The sequence below is a fragment of the Marmota marmota genome, unplaced genomic scaffold (genome assembly GCF_001458135.2).
Source record: "Marmota marmota marmota unplaced genomic scaffold, marMar, whole genome shotgun sequence".
NCBI classification, from domain to species: Eukaryota; Metazoa; Chordata; class Mammalia; order Rodentia; family Sciuridae; genus Marmota; species Marmota marmota.
Genome location: NW_026000153.1, coordinates 25,547,127 through 25,565,890, shown reverse-complemented (window position 1 = coordinate 25,565,890; position 18,764 = coordinate 25,547,127). Strand labels below are relative to the sequence as shown.

At 41.9% G+C, this 18,764-nt stretch overlaps 1 long non-coding RNA gene across 6 annotated transcripts in view; it reads right to left on the bottom strand.

Moving 5' to 3' along the window:
* The window catches only part of LOC125611548, a 34,247-nt gene extending 15,489 nt beyond the window's left edge, over positions 1-18,758 (bottom strand). For 2 of the 6 annotated variants that reach the window (XR_007341755.1, XR_007341759.1), the window contains exons 1-7: positions 18,463-18,758; positions 18,033-18,107; positions 15,974-16,143; positions 7,374-7,442; positions 5,107-5,191; positions 2,101-2,213; positions 1,570-1,686 (exon numbers count right to left, since the gene is read on the bottom strand). This is a non-coding gene — a long non-coding RNA (uncharacterized LOC125611548). The remainder of the gene's footprint in view (positions 1-1,569; positions 1,687-2,100; positions 2,214-5,106; positions 5,192-7,373; positions 7,443-15,973; positions 16,144-18,032; positions 18,108-18,462) is intronic. The other 4 variants (XR_007341756.1, XR_007341757.1, XR_007341758.1 and 1 more) reach the window with 4 other exon arrangements.
* Between the last annotated feature and the right edge of the window lie 6 nt (positions 18,759-18,764).

Genomic DNA, 18,764 nt, shown 5'->3' with positions numbered 1-18,764 from the left:
ACCAGGTGATGTGCAAGCCTGCCTATTTCAACACAGGAGAAGGACAGTACTGTACTCCAGGGGGTTGCTACTTCCTTTCTCCTCTGGGAGGATAGAAAGCGGTCTCTAGTCACCTGAGAATGTAGGCCAGGGAATGCTTGTTCATCCTCCAAGAGGATATGATCTCATGACATTAGTTTCCCTGACACCTTCACTGCAAACTAAGTCAGTCTCTCCATACTTCCCAAATAGAATCTCTAAAGCAAGAATCGAAGACACTGGGGCACTGTTTCAATCTAGACCACTTCATTGGTCTCTCACTAGCCTCTGAACTGGCTACTTTGGGCCAGGTAATTATCAATAGTCCAGTCAACTAAAGAGGAAGAGAGATGTAGTCTTACATTGTAAATCATAGTGCAGTTGGTAGGCAGTAAGTTTATTCATTGGATGAATTATTATGACTTTGAAGTAAAAAAAAAAATGTTGAGAAATTCCATGTATATCTTGTTTCAGCAAAGCCAAAACTTATTTCCTCTAAGCCATTTTCTGGGTTCAACCATGCCTTGTGCTATTTCTTGAGAGCTCAGTGTGGTGAAGACTTTCAGGGACCTTACACCAAGGTGGAGAATAAGGGATGGATACCTGCAAATTCATAGCTGCTGCCACACAAGACCATTTTATGTAGGGGCCAGGACAAATTGCAGAGCACACCTAATATTTTTATAGGAGTAAAAAAATGTGGTTTAAGTAAATTTCAAAAATAATCTTAATAAAATCTGTACTAAGAAATAGTACACTTGGGGCTGGGGATATAACTCAGTTGGTAGAGCACTTGCCTTGTGTGCATAAGGCCCTGGGTTCAATCCCCAGTACCACCAAAAAAAGAAAAAAAAAAAAGAAATACACTTGGAATATTCAGGAGATAGCAAGGCTATAAGGAGATGCTGTCCTACAAAGGTACATATAAATGTGTCAACTGATAGCTTCTCCTTACCAGCAGCTGCAGAGCCCAACCAAGTTAAGGACTTGCCAGAAATGGTCCCATTTTTTCTTGTGCATCAGGACATCTCTGACACTGTTAATCATTTGAACAATTTCATGATGGCGGTTCATTATAACAAAAAGCATTTGAGCCTCTACTCACGACAGACACTGTGCAGGTTTTGATGTGAAAAGTGAGTGGGATGGAATCCTTATTCCCCAGAGCTCAAAGAGGAAGGATAAACATGAAACAAAGATCTGCTCCTAATAGTACAAAAGATGTGGGACCCGGCAGGCCCGTCTCTGTCTGGGCTGAGTCCTGTCCTGGGTCTTCCCATTCTTAGCTGGTAGTTCTCAAAGGCCAGCATGCCAGAACTGGTCTGAGCTCAGGTCATTGCGGAACCACCAGAGTTATCTGATTCTGGTCAGGACCCTCAGCATTTCTGACACTATTGCAGAAGGGATGGATCCTACCAGTCTGAGGACAACTCTGAGAAAATCGCTCTACTGGGTGGGTGGCCTTGGGCAGCATATTTTGTATACTGCTCTGGTATGTGAGTGGGTAATAAAAAGAAGGTTGAGGCCCCCAAATTATAATGATGAACTTACTTGAAGAGTGTGCAGGACACATAGGTGGAAATGTCTGGTGAACAGTTGAGGACACAAGTCTAGAGTTCAGAGAATATGTTGACTGCAGTCATCAGTGGGAAGGGAAATGGCATGCCTCTGGAAGAATTACAGGATGGGATCAGGAAGGCCATATTCTCTCTCTTTCCCCCATCTTCCCTCACAGTCAAACACTCTTATAATTTGTCTCCAGGAATTTTCACGTCCACTATTCTCCTAAGTGCTGATAATCCATAGAGTTTGTGGACTTCTCAGGCACCTGCTCTCTTGGAAATTGTCTTTACAACTTCCCTTTCTTTGCTTGTGATCTGGCCTGGCCCTGCTGGCACCCCTCTCCCCTGGAGGTTCTATCAGTCCCTGGCTCCCTCTCTAGAGTTCTCAGCCCTGGTTACTGGACAGTGAGAACTCTAGGCTGGATTTAGGTAGGGGAGAGGACAGTTCTAGAACCTAGAGAAATGAGTGCTGAGAGGAAGGCAGAGAGGATTCTGGAAAAACAAAGGGATGAGGCTGCACCTGCTGTGGCTGAAGAACTCTGCCTGAGACTTCTCCCAAGAGGATGTTTCCAAGATCTTTTGATTAGGATGACCATGTTGAAAGACAGCACACCATCGGACTGTGATCTTTATCTAGAGAGAAAAGTAAAAAATTCTTACTCTATAACCACATCTTTATATTTAAGCTTAAGAATTCTGAAAAGTAGCTAAGGAAAGAAAATGACCAGACATAGCCAGGGCTGGAACCCATCATCACAAGAGGCTACGCATGGAAACTGTACCCTAAGGTGTTGTGGCTGACTCGTATCCCCCCAAAATCCACAAGCCCTGATTCCAATGTGACAATATCTAGAGATGAGCTGCCTAAGGAGGTTATTAAGGTATAATAACCTCCTTAATAACCTCCTTAAGGTTAATCCAATAGGAATGATGTCCTTATAAGAAGAGGAGATTAGGTTTGAGTGTGTCCCCCAAGGGTTCGTATGTTGGAGGCCTGGTCTGCAGTGTGACAATGTAAAGAGGTAGTAGAACTTTTAAGAGGTGGGACCTAGCAGGAGGTAATCAGGTCATTGATGGTGCTGACCTTGGAAAGGCTGAGTTCTCACAGAGTGAATTAATTCGCATGAGAATGGGCTGTCCCTCTTGCTCTCTGGCTTCCTATTTTACCATGTGATCCTCCTCACTCTCTTTCTCTCTGTACATACACTCTCCATGATGCCATCTGCCACCATATGACAGTTAAAGGAGCTCTTATCAGAGGCTGAATCTATGGGGCTGCCTGATCTTGAACTTTCAGCCTCCCAAACTGTGAGCTAAACAAAATAAAAACACAAAAACAAAACCTTTTCTTTAAAAGCACCCAGCTTCAACTCTAAGCAGGAAGTGTGAATCAGGCGGTATAGTGATACCAGACTTCAAACTATACTACAGAGCAATAGTAACAAAAACAGCATGGTACTGGTACCAAAACAGGCAGGTGGACCAATGGTACAGAATAGAGGACACAGAGACTAATCCACAAAGTTACAACTATCTTATATTTGATAAAGGGGCTAAAAGCATGCAATGGAGGAAGGATAGCATCTTCAACAAATGGTGCTGGGAAAACTGGAAATCCAAATGCAACAAAATGAAACTGAATCCCTTTCTCTCGCCATGCACAAAAGTTAACTCAAAATGGATCAAGGAGCTTGATATCAAATCAGAGACTCTGCGTCTGATAGAAGAAAAAGTTGGCTCCGACCTACAGACTGTGGGGTCGGGCTCCAAATTTCTTAATAGGACACCCATAGCACAAGAGTTAATAACAAGAATCAACAAATGGGACTTACTCAAACTAAACAGTTTTTTCTCAGCAAGAGAAACAATAAGAGAGGTAAATAGGGAGCCTACATCATGGGAACAAATTTTTACTCCTCACACTTCAGATAGAGAGCCCTAATATCCAGAGTATATAAAGAACTCAAAAAATTAAACAATAAGATAACAAATAACCCAATCAACAAATGGGCCAAGGACCTGAACAGACACTTCACAGAGGAGGACATACAATCAATCAACAAGAACATGAAAAAATGCTCACCATCTCTAGCAGTCAGAGAAATGCAAATCAAAACCACCCTAAGATACCATCTCACTCCAGTGAGATTGGCAGCCATTATGAAGTCAAACAACAACAAGTGCTGGCGAGGATGTGGGGAAAAGGGTACACTTGTACACTGCTGGTGGGACTGCAAATTGGTGCAGCCAATTTGGAAAGCAGTATGGAGATTTCTTGGAAAGCTGGGAATGGAGCCACCATTTGACCCAGCTATTCCCCTTCTCGGTCTATTCCCTAAAGACCTAAAAAGAGCATGCTACAGGGACACTGCTACATCGATGTTCATAGCAGCACAATTCACAATAGCAAGACTGTGGAACCAACCTAGATGCCCTTCAATAGACGAATGGATAAAAAAAATGTGGCATTTATACACAATGGAGTATTACTCTGCATTAAAAAATGACAAAATCATAGAATTTACAGGGAAATGGATGGCATTAGAGCAGATTATGCTAAGTGAAGCTAGCCAATCCCTAAAAAACAAATGCCAAATGTCTTCTTTGATATAAGGAGAGTAACTAAGAACAGAGTAGGGACGAAGAGCATGAGAAGAAGATTAACATTAAACAGGGATGAGAGGTGGGAGGGAAAGGGAGAGAGAAGGGAAATTGCATGGAAATGGAAGGAGACCCTCAGGGTTATACAAAAGTACATACAAGAGGAAGTGAGGGGAAAGGGAAAAATAATACAAGGGGGACAAATGAATGACAGTAGAGGGGGCAGAGAGAGAAGAGGGGAGGGGAGGGGGGATAGTAGAGGTTAGGAAAGGCAGCAGAATACAACATACACTAGTATGGCAGTAGGTAAAAAAGTGGATGTGTAACCGATGTGAATCTGCATTATGTATATAGGGTAAAAATGGGAGTTCATAATCCGCTTGAATCGAATGTATGAAATATGATATGTCAAGAACTTTGTAATGTTTTGAACAACTAATAAAAAAATATATTTGAAATTAAAAAAAAATAAAATAAAAAGCACCCAGCTTCAAGAACTTTGTTATAGCAACAGAAAACACCAATATAGGAAGTGATGTGGATGCCAGACCATGTGGCCCAGTTCCCCTTCCTTGACTAAGGGCTTCATTCTCCCAGCTGCTGTGAGTGTGGATGGCTGCCATCATCCACTGGAGTCTCTCTTCAAGACTGGCCCAACCTTAGGTCCTCTTACTGGGAGCAGCTGCCTCCAACAGCTGCTCAGTGGGGGAGGGTTGGTAATAAGGGCTCAGATTAATTGTACCAAAGCTCCCCATGGGGCCAGCTAAGACATCCTATGACTGCAGTGCTGTTCCACTTCTTCCCCCACCCAATTCTGCTTCCTCCCTTCCCTTCCACAGGTGTTCCCAAGAATACCCTTCAATGAATGTCCTGCACACTAATCTCTATCTCTGAATTGGCCTCACCTCACCCCAGAACAGCTTACCTACCAGCTGACCCTATTACCAGGCTTATGACCCAAGGTTGGGAGGGGCCAGTCGAGGGCTATGACACTTCCATTTGTACAGCACCTGGTTTAAAAAAAAAAAAAAATGAGAAAAAAAATTTACTAAAGCAGGATTGCAAAGGTGTGTGGTAGATTCCCAATGTTTTTATATTAAAGACATAAAAACCTTTCATAAAAAGCCAGGCATGGCGGCACACACCTGTAATCCTAGTGGTTCAGGAGTCTGAGACAAGAGAATCGAGAATTCAAAGCCAGCCTCAACAACTTAGCGAGGCCCTAAGCAACTCAGTGAGACCCTGTCTCTAAATAAAATACATAAAAGGGCTGGGGATGTAGCTCAGTGTTGAAGTGTCCCTGAGTTCTATCCCCGGTACCAAACAAAACAACAACAAAAAGAACCTTTTAACAAAAACAGGCAAAAGATGCAATAGGATCATGCTATTCATGAGACACTACAAGGCTTAATTATAAGATATGTATTCACAGTGACCAGTTCCAGAAATGAAACCTTTGAAATATGAAAAGCACCCCTTTTCAGTGAGATTCAGGGCTTCATGCCTGTATGTGGTGGTATTAGAACAATGGCCTTGAAGCTCACTGTATCACATGCTGTTCCCTTGAGGATCACTCTCCCAAACTGATGCTGGTCTTGGCTCCTGTCTTGCTGTGGCCAGTATGACCTCAGCAAATGTGACACAGAAACTTGAAAAGCTTTTGCCCAGTGGAGCTCACCTTGAGACAATGTCTGAGTCACTGGAGGATAAAGTCACATGGAGCCCAGGCAGCTGTCCTGGCTTGGGAGCCCCAGACTGTGAAGCCCCTGGCAGCCCCCAAGCCCACCTGTGCTCTTTTGCTTCGTAGGAGGGACACCAGTTAATGCTGGTAGAAGCACCACCTGTCTAGGTCTAGTCTAAAGAGGCCCAGAAAATTCTGAGCAAATAAGAGGGTGTCAGGGTTTAATCACTGAGATTTGGGAAATGATTTGCAAAATTTCACTTGGAGATAAAATTACATTGAGTTCCCTTCAAGATATGGCCCTCCTGCCTCATCAGTGATCTCCAGCCCTGTGTGAAATGTGGGTTAGACTAAGAGGGTAGCCTTGCTTAGGAATATGAATTACGGCACCTATTATGGTAACAGAAATCAAAACTGTAGGGAAACTGGTCAGCGTGGAAGAAGCCACAAAGTCCTGAGGAAAGGTAGGCACAGGGCACATGCTACACAAGTGGAACAGCCAGTAAAATGAAGGACAGGCAGATAACAAGGAGGAAAGAGAAGCCTGTGGTCCACATGTTACAGGCAGATTCCTCATCAGGAGCCCTTTTGCTTAGGGTAACTTGAGTGAATCCTTTCTTCCTTGGCTATGCTAAAAGAAGGAAAGGAAAACATTAGTGTTGTAGGAAGATATGTGAAGGGGTTTTTAAAGAAAAAAAAAAGCAGCTTGCCCGAGGGTGTTTATTGCAATGCTATTCATAGCAGTCAAAAACTGGAAACAAGCCAAATGCCCAACAGACAAGCATGTGGAGGGTATCGATTCATAGAAAGGGGTGCCTTGAGGCAGCTAAAGCCAAAACAGAACATGAAACTCACTCTTATTGTGTTGAGATGGAACCGTGGACATCATATTGGGGAAAGGCCAAAGGTTATATAAATAGTTGACATTTCAAGTATTTTTTTTAACTCTTCTTGGAGACATGTGAATATAAAGGATATTTATTCTTTCACCGGTGACTGTAAAAAGAGATGTTTGGTGTCATACAGCATTGTTTTCTTTTGTTATACAGTCACTGATGTCAGGTTCCACCATCTGAACTTCATGAATGTCCCAGGACTGGATGTGTATAGTGAGTCCCCCTTCAGGTGAGAGGATATGGGGTCCAGCTCAAAGCTTACCTGGTAGGCATCCCTTTAAAGGACCTGTTAACTTAATAAGGTGGGGATGGGGCAGGTGACCTGTCCTGGGCAGGAGGTATACAATATATTCCTTGGACATTGTCATCTGACAGACGCATCTGTGGCTCTGAGTCTTTTCTTCCCCAGGAAGAAAGTGACTGAGGACCAGAAGGTCAAGTTATCTTCCTGGCAGGATGAGCACAAACAACAATGGAGCTGAAAGACATAGTAATCCCCAACAAATATGGATTGCTCACATGGAGGTAGAGTGCCTGTCTTAGTTTATTTGCCATTGCTATAGCAAACACCCGATGTTGGATAATGTATAAATAAAAGAGGTTTATTTAGCTCACAGTTCTGATGACTGGAAAGTCCAAATGGCATGGTACCAGCATCCACTTAGAACCTCTTGGTCACAGCACCTCATGGCAGATAGCATCACATGGCGAGAGAGAGGGACAAAGGAGGAATATGAGAAGGAGAAAAAGAGAGAGAGAGAGAGAGAGAGAGAGAATACCCAGGGAAACCAGCATTATTACCTTCATGAGAATGGTCATCCAATCACTTTCCATTCGGCCCCACTTTTTAAGGGACCCAGAATCTTGAAGTTTTTACACTGGAGAATTAAGCCTGGACATGAGTCTCGATGTGGACAAACTACAGTGAATCCACAGTAGTTCCCAACATTTACTGAAGGTAGACACTGCTGAGCATTCCATGTATACACACTCCATTAATCCTAAAAAGCTTCCTTATGAAGTTGGAGCTGTTGATTCCTGATGTTACAGATGAGTACAGTCATCTGACTATGAGAATAAGTGTCTCACCAAATGGCAGTGTGGGAACTGAGCACACGCCAAGTATTACCAGGGTGCCTCGGGTAGTGGTTATAATAAAATCTAACTGATGAGCACTTTCTTGGGCTGGCATCTTGCTAGGCGCTTCAGACACATTATCTACTCATTTTCCACCCCATAGTAGATAATCCCTGCATTATACCTTAATGCTCAGCTTGGTGTCTGCTGGTGGCTTCCTCAAGACCTCATGGCAAATAGGGGGTACAGCCATCACAAATCCCCAAATCTGTCCTCTTTACTGCAATGGGATTTCTAGATAGCTTTTCTGGAAGCATAACTTGTTCTGCAGGGTTTTGGACTGTACCTATCATTCCTCAAAGACCCTACCATGAGTGATCAGTGATAGCCTCATCTCAGGTTGAGTGGTTGCTGTGGTTCAGATGTGGTTTAAATGCAGTGTGAACCAAGGGTCCATGTGTTGGATACATAGTCCTCAGTGTGCTGGTGTTAAGAGGTGAAGAGACATTAAGAAATGGGAGGTCACTGGGGACCTTGCCCTCAAAAGAGATTAAGGTTCCACTGGAATCTTGCTTAGCTCACATGAGGTTTATAAAGAAAATAGCAAACCTGGAACCTCCCCTGGCTTCCTGTCTCTCCCTTTCAAATATTCTCCTGCCATTGCAATGCCATCACCATGAAGCTCTCACCAGAGCTGAGCTGATGTCAGACCATGTCCTTGAACCTCTAGCACTCTGAGCTAAATAAACCTCTTTTCTTTATAAAGCTACTCAACCTCAATTATTTCCCTAAAATAATGAAAAAATGGAATAATGCAGTGTGTGTGTGTGGGGGGAGCAGTGTCCCTGATTCTGTGTCTTTTGGGGTTTGTGAGGAATTTGGGCATTGAAATTCAAAGAGACTCTTTAAGAGATATTTGACTAATATGGTAGGAATGGATGTAGGTGATGTTATTCCTTAACACGTTCTGAAAAGCAATATATTACCATGTGTATGTACATATCTTTTTGAAAGACAATACAAACAAAACATCTTATAGGGTGACAAATGCATCTTCCAAAAATGTCCACAATCTGTTTCAGGCCAGGGCTATTGGTGAGCTAGAGGGCAGGGTGGATGGTCCAAAGCCAGCATTGAAGATTTGCGGTCCACTCTCAGTTTCTAGGCTTCCAAACTTACCTTTCCTACATAGGGAAATCCACATCTTATAAAAGAGTAGAATTAATGATCAAGTAGTCCTGCCTAACTCGTGAGTATTTGGAGTACCTTATTCTGTGATAGCAAAAGGGCCAGAGCCTTCTGTGCAGAAAGGTGACCCTTCCCTTTATGAGGTATGTATTGCATGCTATCTTAATGAACAACTAATTTAGTCATAATGCTTTAAGCTGCATATGTAAGCAACAATAGTTTAAAAACTAAATAATGGGGACATTTGTCCACCCTTGGAATGTGAGGACCAGGGTTAAGTGGTCTGGGGTGTCTACATTCCTTTGCTGCTCCACTTTGAGGTCCGAATGGTCAGCTTCCTTGTCAACAGATGCCCCATGGAGCCAGAAAGGTTGCCAGCACACCCACAGTTCTACACTTTCTCAGTCACTGCTTGTGTCCAAAAGGAAATTCCTTTTCTAGGCACCCCTGATAAACACCCCTGGCCCAATTTACTCTTTTGGTTTGAATTGATTCCCATACCCATTGCTAAGCCAACCATTGTATCTCTGGAGCATGGAATTACTCTGATTAACAGGTATGGTAGAGAAGAGGCAAGCACCACTATCCTTACTGTGCTGCATCTAAATTACCCCCCAGCATGGCTCATGCTTGTAATCCCAATAATAGGGAGATTGAGGCAGGAGAATTGCAAGTTCAAAGCCAGCCTCAGCAACTTAGAGAGTCCCTAAGCAACTTAGAGAGACCCTGTTTAAAAATTAAAAAGGGTTGGGAATATAGCTCAGTGATTAAGCATCCCTGGGTTCAATCCCCCAATATCAATCAATCAATCAATCAATCATTTAATCACTGACTTATAATACTACATATACAATTGTTTCATGCCACTAAGTTTGGGTTGGTTTATTATGCTGCACTAGATTGTTAAATCATTAGGGAAACAATTAAGTAAAATATAAAAATCCATTAAAACAACTCTTAGGTAGGAACTAATGTCCTGATTTTACAGCTAAAGAAATTGAGTTGAAAAGTCTATATAATTTGCCTCAAATCACACAACTAAATAAGAAACAAAGGCAGAATTTGTATCCATTTCTGACTCTAAAGCACAAGTTCTTAGAGGAGAATATACAGCCCCCAAATCAATCCTCCACCAGGACATTGTGAAGAGCTGCCTTCATGGGAGATGGTCCCTATTTCCAAAGTCCCCAGTGACCTCCACAGGAAGAGTCCCCTAGCTGTTTATGGGACATGCAGAGATGGGAGCTTTTAAGAAAGCAGCTGCTACATGCAGTCCTTGCTGATTGCTCGTATGGAGCCATAGCTGTCTCCTTGGATTCCAGATGACTCAAATACTCTAGGTCCTTTGACAGTTTGGAGGGTCTATGCAGGCCTCCTTGTGAGAGGCACTCCTAGGGGCATCTCTGTTCTGGGCATCACAGCTTCTCTAAGGAGCCTATTCCAACACTCCCAGAGTCTTGTTAAGGAAGCCTTTATAAGACCATCAATGCCAACCTTCTAATTGCCTTCTTAATTACTTTATATCTGTATGGTGCTTTGCAGATAGTAAGCATTTAATCAGCATTTGCTAACTGAATGAGTCAACTCCAAGGCCACTGGCCCCTGGATGCTCCACAGCACAGGCTTTATAAATGGTTTCTTTTCATCCACTTTTCCTCAAAGACCTCTGCAGATGCTGTGGTTCATCTAATCCCAAGGAGAAAAGGATAGAACCCCATAGAGGTGTTCAGGAAGTCAGCTCATGCCCCATTCCAAGCAGCGGGATACCCACCTTTTCTATAAACAAACCTTGAACTCTAATACACTTCCTGCTGGATGGAAGGTCCATCTTGTTCTTGCCCAGAGACTGACTGCATCTCTATCCCTGGACTTCATTCTATGCACGTGCCTTGCTGACCCTTTCTATCAACTTGCCCTATGATATACTTTTAAAGGACACCTGGTGATGCATCACCTATGGGGTAACCCACCTGTAGGACATTTTGGATCTACTGCCTGGCTGCATTACCCACAGACCTGGTTCCCTTCTTCTTCCTACTGTCAATTTCTAGGTCTACTTAACAAGGTGCTGTCCCCATCCTGTGGATGTCTCCGGGCTCCAGGAGGTCAGAATTCCCAAGCTGCCATTATGACTGAGTCCTCAAATTCTCTAAAAGCAAAGGGTCAGTGGGAGGACCAGGGCAGGTTAAAATCTTTCACAGCAATAAAGGACTTAATATCTTCCTCTCCTGGCCCTCCCTGTCCTCCACCTTGCATTCACAAGTAGAAATGAGATCACATTTTATGATCCAAAAATAACTGAGTACCTATCCTAAATAGCAAGAAGTTTATGATATTAAAATCTAATTGCAGAATTTTGCACAAAAGACATCTCATGAGGTCATATGTTGAAATGACTGGTTACATGGCAAATAATAAAATGACAAGAAATGACAGTTGAGACAGCTCAGAATAGAGGGAATAGGTAGGTGGGGCTCAGAGTCAGACAAATGTGCCTTCAAATTCCAGCCCTGTCATTTATTTGTTAAGTGACCTTGAGAAGTCTCATAGCTCATAGCTTCTCTGCGTTGGCTTCCCTAATTATAAAAGTAAAGCATTTACCTATTTACCTAAACATTTATTGTGAGGATCAACTGAAATATGTATTCAAAGTGGCTGGTCTAATGTGATACACACACACATACACATATATATGCTATATATATGTGCTATATATATGCTATATATATGCATACATATATATTTACTGGCCCATGGATGGATGGAAATACATATATATATATATATATATATATATATACACACACAAACATATATTCTCTGCCTATGTAGGGCAGACACTAAAAGATGTTGCTGATTTTGAGAATGAAGAAGGAATGAAAAGAAAGATGATGAAACAGAAAGACATGGGAAGAAAGAGAGGGGAAAACAGTTTCTTCTGGAAAAAATCGTCACGATTGGCTACTCAATCTTCAAATCAGAATGACCATGAGCTACACTTTTGAATAAAAGAGAATGACTCTCTGCACATTATTATAAAACGGAATTGTCCCTCAGTGCAATTCAAACAGTCAATTCAAATTTGACTAACAGAGGTACAATCCTCTCTGCCAAAACTCTATCACCTTCCACCTGGATGGGGCTTCTCAACACTCTAAGTACAACTGTATGATCCTTTAGCCAGTACATCTCCAGGATTATCTGTCCTATTTTCTGTGTAGTCTCACAACCCTTGCAGGCAGATTAATCCTTTTAAAGAGTGGATGCTGATAATGGAAATACTTTCTGGCTTTAACAATTTAAACGTTACTCTAAGGTGTTGCCTTAAAAACATACATTCCTTTACCCCCTCACACACTATGGAAATTGTGCTAATATTAAATCTCCAGTAGCTCTACATTATTTTTTTTTAACAATTAAGTAATTTTGCCCTTATTCTGGATTCTTCTATTAGCTATGGAACTTGAGTTATTAAGATCATGAAGTGTTTGGGGATGGAGATATATTTCATTAAGTAAAGTTTATACGACAATGACATTAGTGGTTATATTAACTTCTAATTGAGTTAAAAAGCTGAGTTTTCTCTTTTTCTTTTTCCTTTCTTTCTTTTTTTTTTTTTGAGGTTGAAAAATTGCTCATGTTTTATAGGCATAACTAGGTTTGGATACCCAGGGATTTGGAACTGCATGCCATCCCTAGGATTCTAATTCCCAGATTGTATTTTATTAGGAAGCTACATCTAAATGAGATGGAAGTCTTGGTTTTTTGTTCCTAGAAGGGTCATTTATTTGTCCATGTCCTTTTGGTTGTCCACTCACCAGTCACCCTTATCCTTAACTCTTCTTTCTTGCTATAAAAAGTGCCCCAAATACAGAAGTTAAAAATGCCAGATGCTGGGGTGTAGCTTAGTGGCAGAGCACTTGCCTAGCAGCCTAGCATGCATGATGCCCTGGGTTCGATTCCCAATACTAAACACACATGCACACACAAACCAACATGCTCACATCTTCATCTTACTTCCTGCTAGGATGGTCCTTCATGTCATGACACATCCTAGATCCTAACATGTGAGTAGAAATCTCCTGAAGTTTTCTGGCATGAGTTGAGGGAGAAGAAATGTCCTCTTGTACCCTCTGAACACAGTAGTCAGGAGAACTGATGCCTGAGGCAGCACCTGCTCTGTGATATTGACACCACTGGGGACATATGTCAGGTAAACTTTGCCTGAGGGTTGACTAGAGGCAAAACTGTGCAGTTCCTAGGTTTCTAAAACTAGTTTCCTAGTTTCTGGGTGATGTTGGTTAGCCTTGCTATGTTCCTTGTAGCCCAAAGCATCTTAATGGTTGTAGTATCCTTTCAACTAAGATTAAGATGTCTCAGAGGGTGCCCCGGGGAGGTGACAAACTCACTAAGCTCTCTGCCACTGTTCTATGATGGCGTCTTCCCACAGTAGCATGGACCTCAAGCTCTCCCTGCACCCTGATTCTCTCTATATATGACAGGCACTGTGTTCTCTGCCCCATGGTCTCTGTAGTCTCATCTAAGCTCTAGAGTCACCAAAGAGGTAGAAAATTCTGATCCCCATTTCCAGGTGAAAAAGTGAGCCTTAAAGATACTTTCTCTAAGCTCCTGGCAAAGCCACTAGGCTCCAGCTGAAAGGGACTGAGCCTTTATATGAAGCTGACTTGTGTTAACAGGCATACCCCATGAAGAGGCTGCCTTAGTTGCTCAGGAAAAGATCACTGCTGTTAAATAAGAATGGGGACCTGTATTGCCAGATCTGCTGATTTTGAAAGAGAAGCTACTTATGTGATTCATAGAAAAGATTCAGACTTTGAATTGTTTTCTAAAAATGTTAAGTACAATATAAACCAACCTCCACTCCAAAACCACCACCAACAACATAAACCCAAGAAATGTGCTGACCATTTGCCCAGGCTGATCTTTCCAATAATTCCTTGTCTTCCAAATCCCTCTATAAGGTTATATTATATCTTCAGTCCCACTAAATGCTTCCAATCACCCGTATCCCATCTTTATGAATTCTTTTCTATTCCACCCTCACCCAATCTGTCCATTCTCATTCATCCCCTGTGTCACACCACGGTTCCCACCTGCAAGTCTCTCAACTGGTCTCCTTGACTCTCAGTTAAAACCTGATGGAGCTTTTAAAAACTCAGTTGGAATCATCTAACTTCTTCAAGCCACCCAGTAGAACAAGCAGATATCCAGATGCAAAAAGAACCACTTTTCCCCTTCCCTACCAAAAAAAAAAAAAAAGAATTCAAATTTAAGAGCTCATGCTATAGAACTTCTGGAGGGAAGCACAGAAGAAAATTGTTCCTTCATTGAATTAGGCAGGCATTTCTTAAATAGGATTCCAAAAATGAAAACCATGAGAGGATATATTGATGATTTAATATTTAAAATATGAAAACTTTTCTTCGGAAGACATTGTTGAAAAAATGAAAAGACTGGGAGAAAAATCTTTGTGAGACATATATATGCTAAAGAAATACCCTAATATATAAAGAACCCTCAGAACTCACTGGTAAGAAAACAAACAACCCAATTTTAAAAATGGGCACACAGTTTGGATACACCTCTCACAAAACAATGAATAGGCTTAGCAAGTAAGTGTATGAAAACTCAATATGATAAGCCATGAGGAAAATGCAACTTCAAATCAGAATGAGATATCACTATATACCAATAAGGATGGCTAAAATTTAAAAGTCTGACACTAGCCAGTGTTTTTTCAGAACAACTAGAACACTCATACATTTTTTGGCATGCATGCAAATGGTATACGCAGTTTCTGATAAAATGAAACGTACAATATGATCTCCCAGTTTTGCTTTTAGTTATTTACAAAGACAAATAAAAACTTAGGTTTTTCAGAAAAACCTTTATACAACACTTCTAGCAGTTTTATTTGTTATTGCCTAAAACTGAGACTAGCCCAAATCTCTACCAGTGAATGAATGAACAAATTGATGTGCAGTTTCATATAGTGGGATCCTAATCTGTATTAAAAGGGAAGTACTTAGGCTAAATGACATTCTGCCCTATTTCATTCAAAAGACACTCTCAAAAAGCAAAACTATGAGGAGAGAAAGTAGATTAATATTTATTGGAAGTGTGGAGATCAACTCTGAGAGACTACTAAGAGGCAAACTTTTGGGGTAATAATTGCTCTGTATCTTTATTGGTTGCTCAGTTGCATCCCTCTCTAAATCCTAAAAGTATATATTTTTTAAAATAACTGAATTTTCCTTTCAGCAAAATATACCTCAGTTTACCAAACTGTAAAAACATCCTTCGGAGATCCCCTGTTTTGGTTATAAAGTCATTTTGATTTAAGCTATTAGGAACATGGGAGCTTATATTAAGGTATCACAAAGAATGGAATTTTATGAAAATTCTAAACAGGAGCTGCCTAAACCTAGGGAAAGGGGAGGTGAAGAGTATTTATTTGGATCTTCCTTTTTCATAAACTGTGTATACTGAGCCTAACTGCCTTGTCCTCACCTGGTCTCCTTGGTCTAGAACCCCTCCAGTTCAGAATCCTAGGTGCAACTCATCACTCTGCCCACTGACTCACCTATCTAAGGAACTGGACTTGGGCCAGATGGCTATACACAGGGCAGCTCCAGTTTGGAGGGTGGGGATTATATTGGTAAATCCAATGGCGGCATATCTTATACCCTCTGATCACTTTTAGGTTATGTATAAATGAATATGTCCACACTTACCTCATCAGCCTGGTCTCTGACAGATTTCTTGACTCTGTCCCTCCCCACCAGCTCCATCTCCAGAGTACTATGACTAAATGTAGTTACTTAGTTTTATGACTAAGTAACTACAAGGTCTTTCAGGCTTTGGTCTAAAGTGCATGCCTCTTTCTGGACCTAAGTGCCTTTCTTTAGTTCCTTTTTTGCTTTACTTACCATGTTTGATGTTCCAGGACTCCATGGGGGCATTACCATCACTGGAAAGTCCTTGAATGTGACGAGTCTCCTCACATCTGGACTCCAGAGGCAGCCTATGACTTTGGTTTAGAGGGTTTGAGGAGCTGAAGTATTTGGAATACTGGTGCACACGTAGATGGTTCTGGAGTCTGTTAAAAAATGCAGATTAACTCACAAGCTATGGATGCTGTAGGACTTAGATAAGCATGGGAATTTGCAATGTGTATAGGTTCCTCCTGGTCTTGGGGTAGGCAATATGATTGTCTTATGATTGCAGATCTCTCCCTGCCCCACGTAGGTGAGCTGGTGGGTAGTCTTTTGTACAGATGATAACTGGTTTCCAGCTCTGCCTTCCGGGCAACATATGCATGCACCATGTGCGATGGGGGCTGGGCTGAGGGACAGCTGTGACCAAATGAGAGAAGTGAGGACCACAGCTGGTCAGAGCATCTAGCAGCCATCAGGATGCCACTCACCATATTCTCGTTCTCTTTGCCAAGGCTACTGGCAATGTTTGAGATGGTGCCTGAGGCTCACAGTGAATCATTCCATTATTCCATTCATTTACACTACTGATAAATTCATTTGCATGATAACTATTTTTCAACATAACTTGTTCCACTTAATGCCCTCTCTGTGCTAGGGACTCCCCACTACCAGAAGGACACTAGTGAAGGGCACATGGTTACCACTATCACCATGCTTACAGTCAACTGGGGAGACAAATGTTAATCAATTCATTACTAATTAAAAAAATAGAGTCTATCAGATTCTCTACTTTCAGCTGAACGAATCTTCTAGCTCATATTTGGGTAATTGAATTTTTCACTATCATGGAATCCTGTTTCTTGTCCTGAGATCTAAATCCAGCTCATACATTTCCCCTTGGTGAGGTGCTTGAAACTATAAAGGCACACTGTCTTGCCTGAGGAGGTAGAGTTCTCCAGGATCATTTCTATATTGCCCGGCTGCTATCCTCCTGTGAGGAAGCATATAGGTAGGGATATTTGTAGTTTGGGGGATAGGAAATTACTAAGGTAGTCTGTCACAGGATTAGCTCAGCCAGGATCACAGAATGGAGCCAGTTGCAGCTTCTACAACTCCAGAGTGGCAAGTTCATGAACTTTTATCAGAAAGTAGTACTGAGTGGGTCCTGCTCACCGAAGTCCTCAGTGAGCCAGGAAATGTGGGAATGAGGGCCTGTCCCAGGAATTCTAGGAATCAATGCCAGGATGAGAACACTTGAAACTTATTTCCACCTTATTTCAGTTGGTAGTGATATCTAAAAACTCACACAATTTGAGACAATTAAATGCAATGTCTGGCCCTAAAAAAGATCTTACAATCAAGAGGAAAAAAATACTATAAAGTATATCAGATCAACTGGCAAAACTGGAATATAGACCTAGATTAGATACACGTATCTTATCAACATAAATTCATGAATTTGGTAACTGCATTGTGGCTGTGTAAGATAATCTCCCTACTCGTAGAAAAAAACACACCAATGTGCCGAGGAGTAAGGGGCCATGGAATGTGGAACTTATCCACAAATGGCTCTGAAAAAAATACCATGTCCAAGTATGTAGAAATTTTCAAACATCTATAAAAGTCCCATGACCTGTCAGGCTTTCTGTCTGGAACAGGCATGGATTTCTGATCAGAGCACGTCTTGCATAGCTACAATGTTCAAAGCTTATAAACTTGCCCAAAGTTGGCTCAAATAGTTTTCTCCTTAATTTTCTTTTGTGTTCTTTATCTACAATAAGAGTCCTTTGTGCTCCTTTCTTCCAGGAATCTAAGATCCTTTCACATTATTCTCTCTTGATTTTTATCTTCTGGGATTCTGAACTTGGACCAAAGGACAGAAATTTTGGAGAGGCCCGTTTCAGTTATAGAAAAGGTTGACCTTTCGTTGATTACAACGGTCTAAGGTGAGAACAACTATGCTGGAAACAAGAGTTTAAAACAAAAAAAAAAAGTGCCTAAAAAGGGTTTTGGGACAATGAACGGTTTTCAATTCTTGCCCTGAACTTACCAGCTACTTGACCTTCAGAAATCACTTGGAGATTCAGTTTCCGGCTCTGTACAGTGGGTATTTCCTAGGAATCACCTAAGAGGACCAGAGTGAGGGTTAAAAACGAGCATTCTTGAATGTTTTGCACAAAGTGTTTGCTCACTGAAAGTAATTTATTGCAGTAGGTGGTTTTATAACTTCAAGACCCAGAAAGAGACACACTCAAAGTCACACTATCTGTATTACAACTTTGACACAATAGAGACATTAAGAATCATTTATGGCAGTGATTTTCATTAATTCCGGAATCCGTCGAGCAGTCAATTTATGTTCCCGGTACGACCTCTTTGAATCCCGGGACATCACTTCACAGGCGGGCTTTATTCCCCAACTTCGAGGCAGCATTAAGGAAAAAAGAAGGTCTTCTCTACGCCCGCCTTCCAATACTCACACACACAGACGAAGAAACTGAGGCTCGGAGAAGCGAGGCCCTAGACTTGGCCGCCTGTGAGTAAACCCAGGTTGCCTTTCACCGGGCCAGGGACCGCCAGCCGCAGTTCGTTCTTCGTTTTGTCCCGGTTAAAGGATTTGAATTGTACAGTTAACACTTTTTGAGTTTCAAACAATTCGTTTACAAAATGCCTTTCGGGACGGGTCCGATTTGTCGGCTGCTCGGCTGTCGCGGTTCGGTGTCGAGGGATCCCGGGGGCCAGCAGGAGGTGTTCCCGTGCGCTGGCCCGGGGCAGAAGGCTC